Source organism: Acomys russatus, chromosome 11 (genome assembly GCF_903995435.1).
Source record: "Acomys russatus chromosome 11, mAcoRus1.1, whole genome shotgun sequence".
NCBI classification, from domain to species: Eukaryota; Metazoa; Chordata; class Mammalia; order Rodentia; family Muridae; genus Acomys; species Acomys russatus.
The window spans coordinates 62,134,967-62,151,123 of NC_067147.1; the positions used below are offsets into that span (position 1 = coordinate 62,134,967).

A 16,157-nucleotide genomic window follows, 5' to 3' on the forward strand; every position below is an offset into this window, starting at 1 on the left:
GAACAACCAAAAAGTAAATACATATGGCATTGGTGTGAACTGTTATTTTCTGGGTATTGACCAGCTCTGATTGAGCAAACTTCCTATGGGATTTTGTTGAAGATGTACTGTTTGTTATTCAGATGAATTAATCCCTGATTATGGAATTCTTGATTTGATTCAAATAGTTTTAAAAGTTAAAGTTAGTTTATGGCTGCAATAAATACCTTTGTGGACCTCCATATGCCTCACTAGGGATAGCCTTTTGGCAGACTTGTGGCTTCAGATAAGCCTCCACTCCAGATGGCACCGTGAATCCTGGTATTTCACCATAAACATAGGCAAGTTTGTTTAAACTGCCCATGAACCCAAATTGGAATGAAGCTACCTGGAGATGTCTGAATTTACTCTGTTTCTTAGAATGAAAGACAGATAAAATTATTGTCCTGAGCTCATTATGAACTAAGAGATAACTGGATAATGTATAGTTAGGTCAGTTCTAATTGATACATCGTATACTCTTGTAACCTTCAGACCCTTGTCACTCTGAACTCAGTGTGAACTTATGTAATGGATACTTAGATAAGAAATGTTTAGATTTAAAACATGTAACCTATTGTATTTTAGAATTCATCTGTTTTCATGATTAATTGCCTTTTTTTTTTTTTTTTTTTTTTTTTTGACCAGGAGGTAATACCCTTTTCTCAGAAGTATAAGTATGGTCATCTACAATAGAGAGTGTTGAGACTGGGAAACCTGACTTGAGTTGAAGTTGAGATGCCTAATTTCATCCACCTTTTCTCTTGAATGTATGTGTGTGAGTGGTTTATTTTCTATCTCTCTCTTATTTCTTATTTCCCTGTAGATTTGCAAATAAGTTGGCAGACTCAGGGCCATCAACCTTCTACAGCTAATGAGCCTAAGTTCACACTAGCTTACTGGGGATCTCCACAGGGAGGCCTGTCTACAGATCAAAGAGCCTTCTTTTTTTTTTAATTTTTAAAATTAATTTATTCTTGTTACATCTCAATGGTTATCCCATCCTTTGTATCCTCCCATTCTTCCCTCCCTCCCATTTTCCCATTACTCCCCTCCCCTATGTCTGTGACTGAGGGGGACTTCCTCCCCCTGTATACGCTCATAGGGTATCAAGTCTCTTCTTGGAAAAGAGCCTCCTTCTACCAAACCCCATGCGGTCTCTAGCCAGAAGCCACTTTTACAGCCTCGGCTATAGGAAATTTGTGGTCACTTTAAGTTTTCCTCCTCAGCTACAGTACAGCCAGTGCCTGGAGAAGGAACCTGGGCTCCCTTTTTTCTCTTCTTTCAATCCTGATCAGTTGCCTGAGCCATCAGCTCTGGCCACCCAAGAGATAAAGTGAACTAGAAGGGCATCCGCATCCAGCCCCAGAGACCACACCCTGGTCCTCTTCAGAGCACCAGCTGGGCATTAACAGACCAAGCCAAACATGACCGGATGAAACCTGACAGGAGAAGGGACTAATGGAGGGGTAATAACAGCCTGAGCTCCTTCGTGGGCTCCTGTGTGCTCTGCCTCAAATCCCAGGGATCAGGCACCACAGTTCTTACTGCTGTCCTGAGCATTGGTTCCTCATATTTGACCTTTGGGAAGAAAACCTTTTGTGAGAGATCTGAGAGGCAACAACTTCATGGAGATCCAGAGGCGTCTCCTAGTCCTTCTATCAGGGTTATTGTAGACCCAGGGAAGGAGGCGGAAACACAATACTGAATTGCAGGCGAAGAGGCTAACCGGCTTCCTGGATGCCCCTTGCCAGTAGGACCTTCATCATAACCCCTGCTGAGAGTCAGGGCTCTGTTACCTCCTTCGTCAGAATGATGAATATGTCATATTTCCTATGTGCTTCACAATAGGGTAAATCTCCACACACGGACCCCAGCCTAAGCCCCTGTTCGTGGATATCACTTTCCTCTTATGGGTCAGGGCACATACATAGCTCAGGCTTGAAATCCCCAGAGCTACAAGAAATTAGATCCCGTGTAGGCTCAATTTTCTTAACAATTATATTTTATTACAAACTTATTAACCCAGAGTACCTCACTTATAACCTGACTAACCTAAACAATAGGGAAAGGAGATTAAAGACTACAATAATGAAACCGTAAGGATATCGGTTCTGAGGAACGATTCTCCTGGCGTAATCAGCGGGATTTCTTCTGCTGGAACCTGGAGGAACCAGAACCAAGAACCTCAGCGGGAGCCCAGAGCCCCAAAGCCTTTCCTGGAGAGGTTCTCTCTAAGAGCATCTCAAAGTGGAGCGATGAACAGCCAAAACTATCCCAAGTCTCCAAAGGCCCTGCCTCTGTTTGTGGCTCACATTTATACCTCCTCTCAGAATGTGTTCAAGGATGTTTTCAGCTGGTTAATAACCAATCTCCCCAACATGGTGGTTTGACTTTTAAGGGGATAAACATCACCTGCTCTCTCACAAGTCTTTTTCTCATCCCCCACTTGTGATCTAAACAAAACACATGTTTATCTCTCCTTCAATCCTGCCCCTTCCTTACCTTTATTCCTCCTCCTCCTCCATGCCAGAATCACCACCACAGCTCTGTGAGCCACAGCTCCCAATGCAGGGCAGGAACAGGTGGCTACGGGGACAAGGCTGGCTGAGGAGCCTCTGATGAGGGAGGGGAAGGGAAGGAGAGGATTCTGAGTTCAGCCCTTCTCTGTTCTTCAAAATGGCTTCCATTTGCCTGTGAATAGGCTCTGAACTCACTCCCAGTCCTACATCTTCTCAGGGTGAGGGGTCAGGCATCTTCTCATGGTGAATATGACATGTGAATCTCTGCCCTTGCCCAGGAGTCACCACCACAACTACCCTCTTTTGGAAGGTTCCATACCTACAGTCCTGGTATCCATCATCTCCATGACCTAGGAGGTATGGTTGTTCTTTTATCTCTTGCCAGGTCAGGGTGAGTCAGCAAGGCCAGGGCCCAGATCCTCAAGTGATGTCACCTCTCACTCTGACCTGATGGGTCAAATAAGTCTAGGGTGAGTCTGGGGAGAAAAAAAAAAATCAGAAAGTACAGTCATTTTGCATTCTGGATAGAGGAGGGTACAGATTCCACACAGCAGCCTAAAATCGTGATCTGGATGATTGGAAAGTTCCGGAGTTACCACGAGCCAGCACAGAGCAGGAGACTCTGGATCTCTCTGTGGCAAAAGTTACTCTGGGTTTGAGAGGGGTGGTGGCTATGAGTCCCAGCAAGCCTGTAGTCAGACCTCCACAGTTATTGTGTGCCTACAGGGAACAGGTCTGAGAGAGCCCATGGGTCAAGTGCAGATGGGAGAGGCCTACTGCTAGTTGACAAGACTCAACTGTCCTGAGAGAAGTGTGAGCCCTCTGGAGAGGCTCTCCTCTCTCTCTGTCGAGTCAGGAAACTGAGGGACACTCTTCTTTCAATGCAAGACAGAGTCTTTATTCTAGCTGTGGCTTGCTGAGGAGAATGCCTCAGGGGACAGGAGCAACAGCCTCAGAGCAGATGGTTGAGTTTCCACCTTATCTGTTCTTAGAAAAATCTCCTTCCCATAGTCCATCTGTGTGAGGAGCAACTCAGTGGTGGTGCCCTTCAGGTAAGTCTTAGCCCCCTTGCCTACTGCCCGAGAATCTCAGCTGCCTTGCCAACTGTGCTCCAAGTGCTTGTTGGGGCGACGTCATCGTGGCCGTGTAGGCTAACTCATAGTGCCCTCATGGCAGTCCTGAGAGGAAGAGCGTAAAAGAAAGAGCAGAACGGGTGGGAGAAGGGAGCGCAAACCGACTGGTGCCTGCCACAAATGGCCTATCTCAAAGTGCTTGCTTTAACAGCATAGAGATGCCTTCTGAGCTAACACCTCCCTAACAAGCAACCGGCACTACAAAAGGCCTATCTGACAAAGTTCTTGGGGAAAAAAAAAAAAAACAGAATTAAAGAGATAGGGAGATTTAGCCTCATCAGAGATAGTTACCTAGCAACCGACCTGTCCCATTAGGGAGAACAAAACAAGTTAAGCCATGGGTGGTCTTGGTGCCCTTTTCTGCTTAAAGGACATTGAGAGGCTAAAAGGTCCTTAGATCAAGGCCAAGGGGTCACCCTTGAGGCCTTTGATTTGGGGGAATCTGGTGCGACTCAGCTCAGAGCTGAATTTTTAAAAATCCTCTTGTTCTAACAGCGGGTTTCGTGTGATTTCTGGTTCATTTTTTGGGATCGATCTGGGCGTAGCATTCCCTCCAGACAGAACATTGAAGCCGTACGGACTCTGGGCTGTGTGATATCCTCGCCAAGCCCCATCTCTCAGTCACTCCCACTGGGCTCAGTCACTGACGCAAACATCCAATGAGTACAGCCCACTCAGGTAACCTTTCTTAACCTCCCGATTTGGGCTTGTAATACTGAGATTGCTCAGTGTAATACTGAGATCACCCAGATCGCGAGACCCCCCAAAGACCACCAGGACTCGATACCGATGCAATTAACACTGGGTCCTGATTACGGGCTCAGAGCTCCGGATCACGTTCCTCCCTGATGGGAGATAGGAGAGTGACCCTGAGCTTCAAGGGCAATGGGTTTATAAAGGGAAGTGGGTGTGGGGGGGTATGTGGGTCCCGTGTGTGTGTGTGGGGGGGGGTTGTGGGTCCCGTGTGTGTGTGGGGGGTACGTGGGTCCCGTGTGTGTGTGTGTGTGTGGTATGTGGGTCCCGTTTGTGTGGGGGGGGCTGTGGGTCCTGTGTGTGTGGGGGGGAGTATGTGGGTCCCGTGTGTGTGTGGGGGGTACGTGGGTCCCGTGTGTGTGTGTGTGGTATGTGGGTCCCGTTTGTGTGTGGGGGGGCTGTGGGTCCCGTGTGTGTGTGGGGGTATGTGGGTCCCGTGTGTGTGTGTGTGGGGGTATGTGGGTCCCGTGTGTGTGTGGGGGGTATGTGGGTCCCTTGTGTGTGTGTGTGGGGGGGGTATGTGGGTCCTGTGTGTGTGTGTGGGTGTTGTGGGTTCCATGTGTGTGTGGGGGGGTATGTGGGTCCCATGTGGGGGGTTTGTGGGTCCCGTGTGTGTGTGGGGGGGGTTGTGGGTCCCGTGTGTGTGTGTGTGTGGAGGGTTGTGGGTCCCGTGTGTGTGTGTGGGGGTATGTGGGTCCCGTGTGTGTGTGTGGGGTATGTGGGTCTCGTGTGTGTGTGTGGGGGTATGTGGGTCCCGTTTGTGTGTGGGGGGGTTGTGGGTCCCGTTTGTGTGTGTGTGGGGGGGGGTATGTGGGTCCCGTGTGTGTGTGTGTGGGTTGTGGGTCCCGTGTGTGTGTGTGGGGGGTATGTGGGTCCCGTGTGTGTGTGGGGGGGTATGTGGGTCCCGTGTGTGTGTGGGGGGGTATGTGGGTCCCGTGTGTGTGTGTGGGGGGTACGTGGGTCTCGTGTGTGTGTGTGGGGGTATGTGGGTCCCGTGTGTGTGTGTATGTGGGCGGTTGTGGGTCCCGTGTGTGTGTGTGTGGTATGTGGGTCCCATTTGTGTGTGTGTGGGGGCTGTGGGTCCCGTGTGTGTGGGGGGGAGTATGTGGGTCCCGTGTGTGTGTGTGGGGTATGTGGGTCCCATGTGTGTGTGTGGGGGTATGTGGGTCCCGTGTGTGTGTGTGGGGGTTGTGGGTCCCGTGTGTGTGTGGGGGGTATGTGGGTCCCGTGTGTGTGTGTGGGGGGTATGTGGGTCCCATGTGTGTGTGTGGGGGGGTATGTGGGTCCCGTGTGTGTGGGGGGGTATGTGGGTCCCATGTGTGTGTGTGGGAGGGGGGTATGTGGGTCCCGTGTGTGTGTGTGGGGGTTGTGGGTCCCGTGTGTGTGTGTGTGTGTGTGTGTGTGTGTGTGTGTGGTATGTGGGTCCCGTTTGTGTGTGTGTGGAAGTATGTGGGTCCCGTGTGTGTGTGGGGTATGTGGGTCCCGTGTGTGTGTGGGGGGGTATGTGGGTCCCGTGTGTGTGTGTGGGGGTATGTGGGTCCCGTGTGTGTGTGTGGGGTATGTGGGTCCCGTGTGTGTGGGGGGGTTGTGGGTCCTGTGTGTGTGTGTGTGGGGTATGTGGGTCCCGTGTGTGTGTGTTGTGTGGTGGGGGTATGTGGGTCCCGTGTGTGTGTGTGTGGGGGTTGTGGGTCCCGTGTGTGTGTGGGGGGGCTATGTGGGTCCCGTGTGTGTGTGGGGGTATGTGGGTCCCTTGTGTGTGTGTGTGGGGGTTGTGAGTCCCGTGTGTGTGTGGGGGGGTATGTGAGTCCCATGTGGGGGAGTTTGTGGGTCCCGTGTGTGTGTGTGGGGTTGTGGGTCCCGTGTGTGTGTGTGTGGAGGGTTGTGGGTCCCGTGTGTGTGTGGGGGGATATGTGGGTCCCGTGTGTGTGTGGGGGGGTATGTGGGTCCCGTGTGTGTGTGTGGGGCGTTGTGGGTCCCGTGTGTGTGTGGGGGGGTATGTGGGTCCCATGTGTGTGTTGGGGGGTATGTGGGTCCCGTTTGTGTGTGTGTGGGAGTATGTGGGTCCCGTGTGTGTGTGGGGGGGTATGTGGGTCCCGTGTGTGTGTGGGGGTTGTGGGTCCCGTGTGTGTGTGTGGGGGGGTTGTGGGTCCCAGGAATGTTGACCTTCAGGCAGGTTGGGTGGAGGTTAGATCTTCAGAGAAGTTTCTGGTCACAGGAATGTCGACCTTCAGGCAGGCTGGGTGGAGGCTGAGTCTGGAGTGGAGTCTGTACCTCAGAGGAACACTGGGAGCTAATGGCATGTAATCGCTCCGGTGGAGTCTCTGGGGACTGCTGGCAGGTGTCGTTCCCAGAATGCAGGGGGAAGGGTCACCTAGGGGACAAGTTCTCATACAGACCACCATTAATTGCAGAATATACGTTACATATAGAATATGGCAATGTAGGGGCAAAATTAATGCCACATTCTATATGTAATTTATGAGAAAGCTGTCCTCCAGGTGATTCCAACTTCCTGCATTCTGGGAAAGACCACACACTGCTATAAACTAAGCCTGCCAGCACTCTCCAGAAGAGTGACCCCCACTCCTAATTACAGTTTTCCCTTATAAACCCATGGCCCTTGATGCTCCAGCATCACTCTCCTAACCTGCTCCATTAGGAAGGACAGTGATCCGAAGCCCGGAATACAGGACCCTGTGTTTGGTGCATCGGTATCGAGTCCTGGTAGTCTTTTTCGGGGGCCTCGCAATCTGGGTGATCTCGGCATAACAGCATTAATTTTGCCCTTAGAGGCTTAAACCAGGCCAGTGTCCTGTGTCTCTCTAGATCCTGCAAGTCTGCCTGGCTCGTATTTTTCTGGAAGTAGAGCTTGAACATGGCAACCAGGGAGACTCCATGGAGACCTCAAAGGTCAGGATTTGTGATTGGGGTTCACTCACTGGCTGTAGATGTGGAGCAATTTCCTCAGTCCTTCGGTGAGGTGCTTTGTGAGTCTCAGGGCTCTCTGTCTCCGCCTCTCCCAATGCTCAGCCCCTGCTGCGCCATGTGTGGCAAGCAGGGCTCTGTCCTGGAATCCCAGCTACTGTGTGTGGCCTGTGAAGAGATAGAAAAGCTGTTTTTCAACCCTGGCCACTCGGTACTTTCCAAGATGGCCGCAGGGCTGTTGCATTTTATCCGAGAAAAACCACACCCTCATACCTGTCCGGAGCATCTGACAGCACATGATGTCCCAAGCTGAGTTCTTGCCCCCTCGGGGACAAAATAACTAGTGACCAATCATTTTAAAGGTCAACTAACCAATCATGTTTGTACTAAGATCTGCTTTTGTAAGGGTATTTAAACCCTCCGCCATTACAGAGCAGGGTCTTTCCATCTCCCCGGAGTATGGTGGGCCCTGACGCATCAGCTTAATAAATTCCTTTGCTTTTGCATCGACTCAGGACTCTGGCTCTCAATCGGGCTTCCAGGAATAGACTCTGGCGATCAAAGTCTAACATCTGTTCTTCCAGAGGTCCCGAGTTCAATTTCCAGCAACCACATGGTGGCTCACACCCATGTATAATGAGATCTGGTGCCCTCTTCTGGCCTGCAGGCGTACATGCAGGCAGAGCACTATACATAATAAATAAATCTTAAAAAAAAAAAAAAAAAAAAAGTAGGGCCGAGAGTTTGAGCCTGGGGAAGCCTATGGTGAAGTTCCAAGCCTCCTCCCAGGACCCCATGCAGGGCTGGGTCTGTAGTAGGGGGAGGTGGAGTGAGGAGCAGGGGGCAGGGCTGAGAGTGCAGAATGGAGAAGGAAGCGGAAGGCTCTGGGTCTATGGAGGAGAGAAAGCTTCCCTGGTGCTGCTACCTGATGGGTGGATTTCTTTTGCTACTGCAGGTTAGTTCCTTTTCTTCTAACACCCTCGCTCGCCCTTTGGATGCTGGGTCAGGGCCAGCGCAGCCTCGAGCGGCAGGAAGAGAGCCTAAGTAAAAACAGCCATCATCCTGGGTCAAACCTGGAGACTGCGTCTCTGCTAGCGTGTGTGCGGTTTACAGTCTTGACGTGGATGCGGCTGATTGGCCGCTCTAAGAGCGCCCAGCTGTGGCGATACAGACCTCTGTGCTTTGTGTCACAGAAAGATGGACTTCTGCAAGAGTCTAGGGCCCTGCCTCCCCGGCGCAAATCCAGCTCCGGGCCTGTTCACCTGGGGCAGGTTCTGTGGACAAACTGCTCTTCCTGCTCCCCGTTTTCCTGGTCACAGCATCCTTCTGAGTCCAGACGAGATGCCACTGAGTCTCCTCCACAGATGTGAGAGACTGATCAGCCCTCAAGTGTCCTCACGATTATGGACATTGTATCAGTGCATGCTCACCAAGTGGGACTGTGAGATTTGAGACATTTGCTTCATAGAACACATTAGTAACAAATTCTTTGTAACTAGAGTGTTCAAGAAAGTGATACTTATTTTCCAAATGACAATGGTATGGTAAAAGAAATACATGTTAACCTTTCTGCAAGATTTTATCCTCATCTTTCCCACTAGAGAATCCTTGGAGTCTGACTCTCTTTTTAAATCTTTCTGTAGTATGAGCCGGTCGTAATGGGGCACGCCTTTAATCCCAGCACTTGGGAGGCAGAGGCAGGCGAATTGCTGTGAGTTTGAGTCCAGCCTGGTCTACAAAGCGAGTCCAGGATAGCCAGGACTACACAGAGAAACCCTGTCTCGAAAAAAAAATTTTTTTCTGTAGTATGTACAGTGTAGAAAGTGCAGTTTCCTAGCAATAAACAGGAAGAATATTTTTAAGAATTATTTTAATTTTTGTTTATGTGTATGTTTGTGTGTGTCAGTGTTGGCAGTGCAATTGTCTGTGAGGCCAGAAGAGGGCGCTAGAAACCCTGGAGGAGGAAGCACAGCAGGTTGGGAGCCCCTAGATTTTGAACTCCCACTCTGGTCCTCAACACAGTGCAGCCACCTCTCCAGCCACAGGGGGGGAATTTTTTATTATCATCTTCAGGTAATTTTGCTCTTTTTGAGTCTAGCCTGGACTCACTGACATCCACATTTATGTGGTGTTTGAACAAAAATGCTCCCCCCCCCCGGCTTGTATATTTGAATATTTTGTTCCCAGTTTGTAGAATATTTTGAAAGCATCAGGAAGTGTGGTCTTGAAAGGAAAAGGTGTGTCACTGGGTGTGGGCTTTGAGGTTTCATTTCTGATGACTTAAATTCCACACCATAAACTTAACTAATTCTTTAATAAAGTTTGTGATAATAGTCACAACTGAGATTTGATATTAATTTTTTAAAGACATGCGAACACTGACAGATCTGTGAGCTGGTCAAATCATGCTCTGCTTTCAAAATAACATTAACATGGCACCACTCAATGTACAAGACTTTGATATCAACATGAATGAAGTTGATTATGGAGGATTCATTGATGCTTCAAGTTTACACTGTAATCAACCTTGAACAACAAACCCCACCTGTATCAGTTTAGTGAACCACTACACATAAAAATCAACAGTGAGGGTTGGAGAGATGACTCAGTGGTTAAGAGCATTGGCTGCTCTTCCAAAGGTCCTGAGTTCAATTCCCAGCAACCACATGGTGGCTCTCAGCCATCTATAACAAGATCTGGTGCCCTCTTCTGGCCTGCAGGTGTACATGTAGGCAGAACACTGTATACATACATAATAAATAAATCTTAAAAAGAAAATCAACAGTGAGGCACTGTGGCAGCTCATGTCTTTAAACATAGCACTCTGGAGGAAAATGTATCATCTTAGGTTCAAGAGCAAGTTGCAGACAAGCCATGACTACATATTGAGACTCTGCTTGAAAAAAGAAAAAAATCTCTGGTCAGGGCCAGCTTGGTGGTGGATTCCTTTAATCCGAGCACTGGGAAGGTGTATGTGGAAAAGGTTTCTGATTTCCAGGCCAGTCTGTATGTGCACCCATTGAGTGTCTTACATGAGGAGGGACATCTCTTGCCACCACTAGGCTTATATTCAGTATCTGTGGGTTTTGTTACACCTCCTGTCCAAGTCTGGCCTCCCGGACCCTGGGTTCATCACTTTCGGCAAAGTGAACCAAGGGGCTTTGTGTGATTACAGTGAGGTGCAGAGTTCCAGGATGCAGTCATGAGTGTAATGTGTGGGGAAGGAATAACAAGGACAGTACAGGCAGACAGCCACACACATCCCATCATTGCTGCCACAGGGTACCAAAAAGAGACAGGAATGTGAGGTACACAGGTCAGTAGGCAATACCCAGTGTCATTCCTGTGCACGGGACAATGACATCTCGGGTCTGCAGGCTCATTATAATCCTCCAAATGTGTATGTCTGTTAATATGGACTCCCATTATCTACATGGAGAGAATGGCATTTGCACATATAGGTATGCAAACATATACATAAATAAAAGTAAATCTAAAATAGTCTTCCTGAGCATTTCTGTGAAGCTGCATTTCCTAACTGCACATGCAAAGCTAACAGGTTAAAAAGAATCAGAATCCAAGGGAAACATGAGGGTAGGACAGACAGAAATGTAAACATCTGTTATTTTCACCATATCATTACATTTTGGAAAATAGTTGTTTCTTTTTGCAAACATATTTATGTGCAACTTATTGTTAATGTGCTCAGTGAAGCAAACATCCCAGAATTCTCAGTCATGGATTGATATAATCCACACAGGCGTCAGTGCCCTTGAGTGACAGTCAGTTTACAAGATGTTGTTCATCCTGACAACTCAGTGTCTGAGATTTGCTGACTCAATGGCCTCTGGGCTGGACGCAGAGGATATTGTGCCCAGATGAGGGGACAATGATCAGGGTAAGCAACTTGTCCCCTCACACTGCTCCTCGGATCCTGGGTCCCCGAGCTGAGCTGGGCTGCAGGGCCCTAGAGATTTCTCTTCCAGGAGTTCATCTTCCCATGACACAAGCTTAACGCCCTCTATCACTACCACTGGGAATTCTTAAATAAACCAACCAGGGTCCTCCATACCAAGATTGTAAAATAAACACACACATGGGGCTGGAGAGATGGCTCAGCGCTTAAGAGCACTGACTGTTCTTCCAGGGGTCATGAGTTCAATTCCCAGCAACTACATGGTGGCTCACAACCATCTATAATGTGAACTGATACCCTCATCTGGATTGCAGATGTACATGCAGGCAGAGCTCTGTATACATAATAATAATAAAAAAATAAACACACACTAGCAGAGACTCAGTCTTCACTCTCAAGAAGGTTGAAGATGTTTGTTCCTGAGGCTCTCCTCCTGCTGCTCCTGGCAACCCTGGCCCTGTCCAGGCATCCAGAAGGTGGGTGTGGGGTCCACATGGTAAGAACCGAACCTGGGAAATAAAGGACTCCACACCCTGGGGCTGCAGCATCAGGGAAGTCTGTCTTCTCCCTAGCCGAGTGAGAAGCTTCTGTTCTGTTTTGCAACCTGCCCCCTACCCCCAGCTATCCCCAGAGTCTGTGTTGTGGGGCAGCATGGGGTCCTAGTATGGGGTAGATATCTAAGAGGCCACTGCACCTAGGTTCACACTATTATGGCTAATTCCAAACTCTCCTGACCTGGCCTGGCCCCCGGGAGCCCCCAGCTCATCAGTGTTGGCTAGGTGGACAACATTCGGATTGAAAGATTCAGCAGCAGAGCAGAGACTCTGATAGTGGAGCACTGTGCACCTTGGGTGGGTCAGCACAACACAGAGTATTGGGAGAGGAGCACAGAGGTTGTCCTGAGTGAGACCAAGGTTTTCAGAAACTGGCTGAAGAAAATCCTCCACATTTATAGCTGTAGCGCAACGGGTGAGTGTCTCCCAAATTTCGGGCACTCCAAGGAGTTGTCATGCCCAGTTAGCCGTGTTCAAAGTTTGCCTCTGGAAAGGATGATGAATGGTGACTAGGTTCCAATGAGCCAGGGGACACTGTCCTGGTTTTAAGACCAAATTTGGTTATTTACAAAGGCCGTCTAGGAGGGATCAACCCTCTGGAGGGCCACACCAAGGGACCATACTTGTTGGAGTGGCTGACAGTGTGGCCTTCCCCAGGATGTCACACAATCCAGAGCAGGTGCGGCTGTGAGGTTGCTTCAGTCACGGAGTCCATGAACTGACCTTCAACGGCCATGATTACATCTCACTGAATGAGGACCTGAGGACCTGACGACTTGGACCGCAGTTGGGAAGGCAGCTGATTTGCTCAGGCAGGAGTGGGAGGAGCCAGGTTTTGCAAAAGTTGTGAAGACTTATGTTAAAGATGAATGCGTGGAGACTCTCCTCACACAGCTGGACAACGGGAAGGAGATTTTGCTGAGAACGGGTAAGGACAGTACCTGCCCCATCTGCTCTGAGACTGGAGTTCCTGTCCTCTGAGGATTCCTCCTCAGCAGGGAGCAGCTGGAGTCCTCACTCAGTCTTGCATCAAAGGGCAAAGAGTGCTTGTGGGTTTCCTGATTCAATGAGAGAGAGAGAGAGAGAGAGAGAGAGAGAGAGAGAGAGAGAGAGAGAGAGAGAGAGAGAGAGAGAGTCACCAGAGGGCTAAGCCTTCTCTCAGGACAGTTCAGCCTGTCAGTTATGCCGCATTCCTTCCATGTGCATTGTGGACAGTGAGCTCCTCAGGCCTGTTCACTGTCCTTGTACGATGAGTTTGAAGCCTGACCCCAGTGTTTCTGAGTCTGTCATCTCTACCCAGTCACAACCGGAAGTCCATATTCCTAGAGGGAGATCCAGTGTCTTCTCTGTTCTGGATCATGCTGGTTCTGAAACTTACCAAGGAATAGATCACACCATCCTTATCCTGAGTTTAGGCTGCTGTGTGGTCAGCCCCTCTCCTTTAAGCCAACTCTCTTCTCCATTAATACAAGGTTACATGAGCATTGGTGGAACAATGAAAATGCCTGAATTTTCCAGTTTGTTTCCCTCAGACATTCTAAAAATACATGTGACCCATAAGGTCAGACCTGACAGGAAAGTCACCCTGAGGTGCTGGGCCCTGAACTTCTACCTTGCTGACATCACCCTGACCTGGCAGAGGGATGGCAACAACCAGACCCAGGACGTGGAGATAATGGACACCAGGCCAGGAGGGGATGGAACTTTCCAGAAGTGGGCATCTGTGGTGGTGGTTTCTGGGGAAGAGCAGAGCTACACATGCCATGTGGTCCATGGGGGACTGCCTGAGCCCCTCACCCTGAGATGGGGTAAGCACTGGGAGTGAGCACAGAGGCTATTCACTGAGAGAGTGAGGGTCCTCTGGGACACCTGGAGCAGGGTCAAGACTGAGAGCTGGAGGTCAGAGTCCTCACTATTGCTTCACCTCCTTTTCCTTCCCAGAGCCTCCACAGCCCACCATCCCCATCATGACTGTTGTCACTTCTCTGGTTCTTGGCGCTCTGCTCACAGGAGCTGTGGTGACTTTTCTTATATGGAAGAGGAGCTCTAAAGGTAAGGAAGGGGCAGGGTCTGAGCTCATGTCTCCTTGGGAATACCAACCCAAGCTGTGGTGTGCCTGCCCCGTGAGAGCTAATTTCATCTGCATAGTTGCTTACTCAGCCTTGGGCTGAAGTGCTGCCATTAACTCCGTTGTGAAGCCTACAGAAAATGATGGACAGAGTTGTGACCTGTGTCACAGAGGTGTTGGAGACCTGATGCTCATCTCACAAAGGCCAGAGGGAAATGTTCCTGTTTAGAGCAGACACCCCGGAGTCCAGTTAGTCCTCTTCGTGTGCAGTCTCACACCATGTTTCCTCACCTTTCTCTTGATGCGCAGTCACAGTTCTGGGAACATATCTGATACAAGAATCAGGTGATTTCTCTAGACCCTCTAGACCCTGCTGCCTCCATGACCTCTAATAAAATGGTCTGTTCCCCAGAATAAAAAGTGAGGTAAATACATGCAGGGTTTCCAGTAATTAAAGCGGAGGCTTATCGCTGAGATACTTGTAATAGATACAGAAGGCCGTGGAGGATCTCGGCCAGCTCATCCCTCCTCCATTAGTCCCGTCTTCAAAGGCTTTGACCCGGTCTTGTTTCCTCTCCCCCACCCTGGGAGGTAAAGTTCCTTAGATGCTCAGCCTTCTGCTCACTTTTAGTAAATGACACTTTACAAGGACTGGTCTGTGACGGGGTAAAACCAGAGAAATGACCACTGGGGGGTGGGACTCTTGGGATTGGGACCCTTGAGTTGTGATGGGCTGTTCAGTGTGTCACCGCTTAACAACACAGGTCTGAATTTCTTCCTTGTCCTCTTTACCTGCAGGATAAGGCAGCTGACTAAGCCTCACTGCACAGGCCTGGTTTCTCTTTCTCCCACGTGACTTCATGAACTGATGACTTCTCTTCCTGCATCTGATTGTGAGTGTGTCTGTCTCCTGTGAGCAGGTGGTGAGTGTCGCCCAGCCCTGGGCAGCCGTAAGCACCACACCGATGATCACCATTCCTTCTCCAGTCATCTCTCCTGTTCCAACGCTGCAGGCTGAAAAGCCTCCATCCTGATTTAATTTTGGTTTTCGCTAAGATACGACTTGATGATTCTGTTTCTAAATGGCTCATTTATTTTTATGTTCAGTGGTGTTTTGCCTGCATGTATGTCCCTGGAGGGTGTCTGACCCCTGCAACTGGAATTACAGACAGTTATGATCGGCCACGAGGGTGCTCGGATTTGAAGTCAGATCCTGTGGAAGAGCAGCCAGTGCTCCTGACCACTGATCCATCTCGCCAGCCCCTGTGATTCTGTCTTTAATTAAGCATTTGTATATGGCTGTACAACTTCTTGCCAGATTGAGTGATGAGTAAAAAGATGGATAAAATAAAGCTCAGAACTTTATGAAATTTGTGTTTGCTGTGCTAAGTCCATTGCCTATGGTGACAGGGGGAAGCTGTGTGGAATCAAGTGTGTCCGCCCTGGGCTTTCACACTGCCCTTTCCCCTGCATCCTCTTGCCAGCCTCTCCCTGCTGTTTTTCCAACAAATAGGTTCCATCAGGACATGTGATCAAAACATCTCAGGCACGTATAGGGCCTGGCCCAGTGTGTGTGCTGCTCTTGAGGTTGGCAGTCAGCCTGTTCAGGCCTGAGCCTAATTTCTCATCAAGAGACAGTTAGATTCAAGCTTCTATAGGAATTTAATTTGCACTCAGCACTGTGTATGAGTCTGGGATCATTGTCTTCTGTTATAAATGGTCACAATTAAGGAATGTTTCTTTCAGTGTCCCACAATGGATCTCTTTGGTACTATCACTAAATTTGTTAGAAGCAAAGCCTGGTTTCTGACCACTGTGGGTGTTATAAAATGTCAGTAATGCCAGCACAGAGAATGCTCTGCAAACAGGGGCTGAGCAAGTTCCAGATCTACCTGGGCTGTATGCTGAAACATTGTCTCTAAAGTAAGTCATTAAAATTTAGTAAAATAAATGAATTAGTTAAAAAGTAAATATTAAAAGTGATGTACATGGTCTACCATGCTAAAATCAATAAAAAAAATCTCAACTAAGTATTTGTTTTTTGTTTTTTTGAGACAGGGTTTCTCTGTTTAGACTTGATTGTCCTGGACTCACTTTTGTAGACCAGGCTGGCCTCGAACTCACAGCGATCTGCCTGCCTCTACCTCCCAAATGCTGGGGATTAAAGCCATGTGCCTCACCACTGCCTGGCCTCAACTAAGTATTTGAATTTCAAAGGAAAGTAGGTTGATGAAAGCAAAGTTCTGTGGAATAAACAACTGGGACAGT

The 16,157-nt window shown here is 49.0% G+C and overlaps 1 pseudogene; it reads left to right on the forward strand.

Annotated features, from left to right (window-relative positions):
* The first annotated feature begins 8,475 nt into the window (after positions 1-8,475).
* Positions 8,476-14,705, forward strand: LOC127195098 (H-2 class I histocompatibility antigen, Q10 alpha chain-like; annotated as a pseudogene).
* The last annotated feature ends 1,452 nt before the right edge of the window (positions 14,706-16,157 follow it).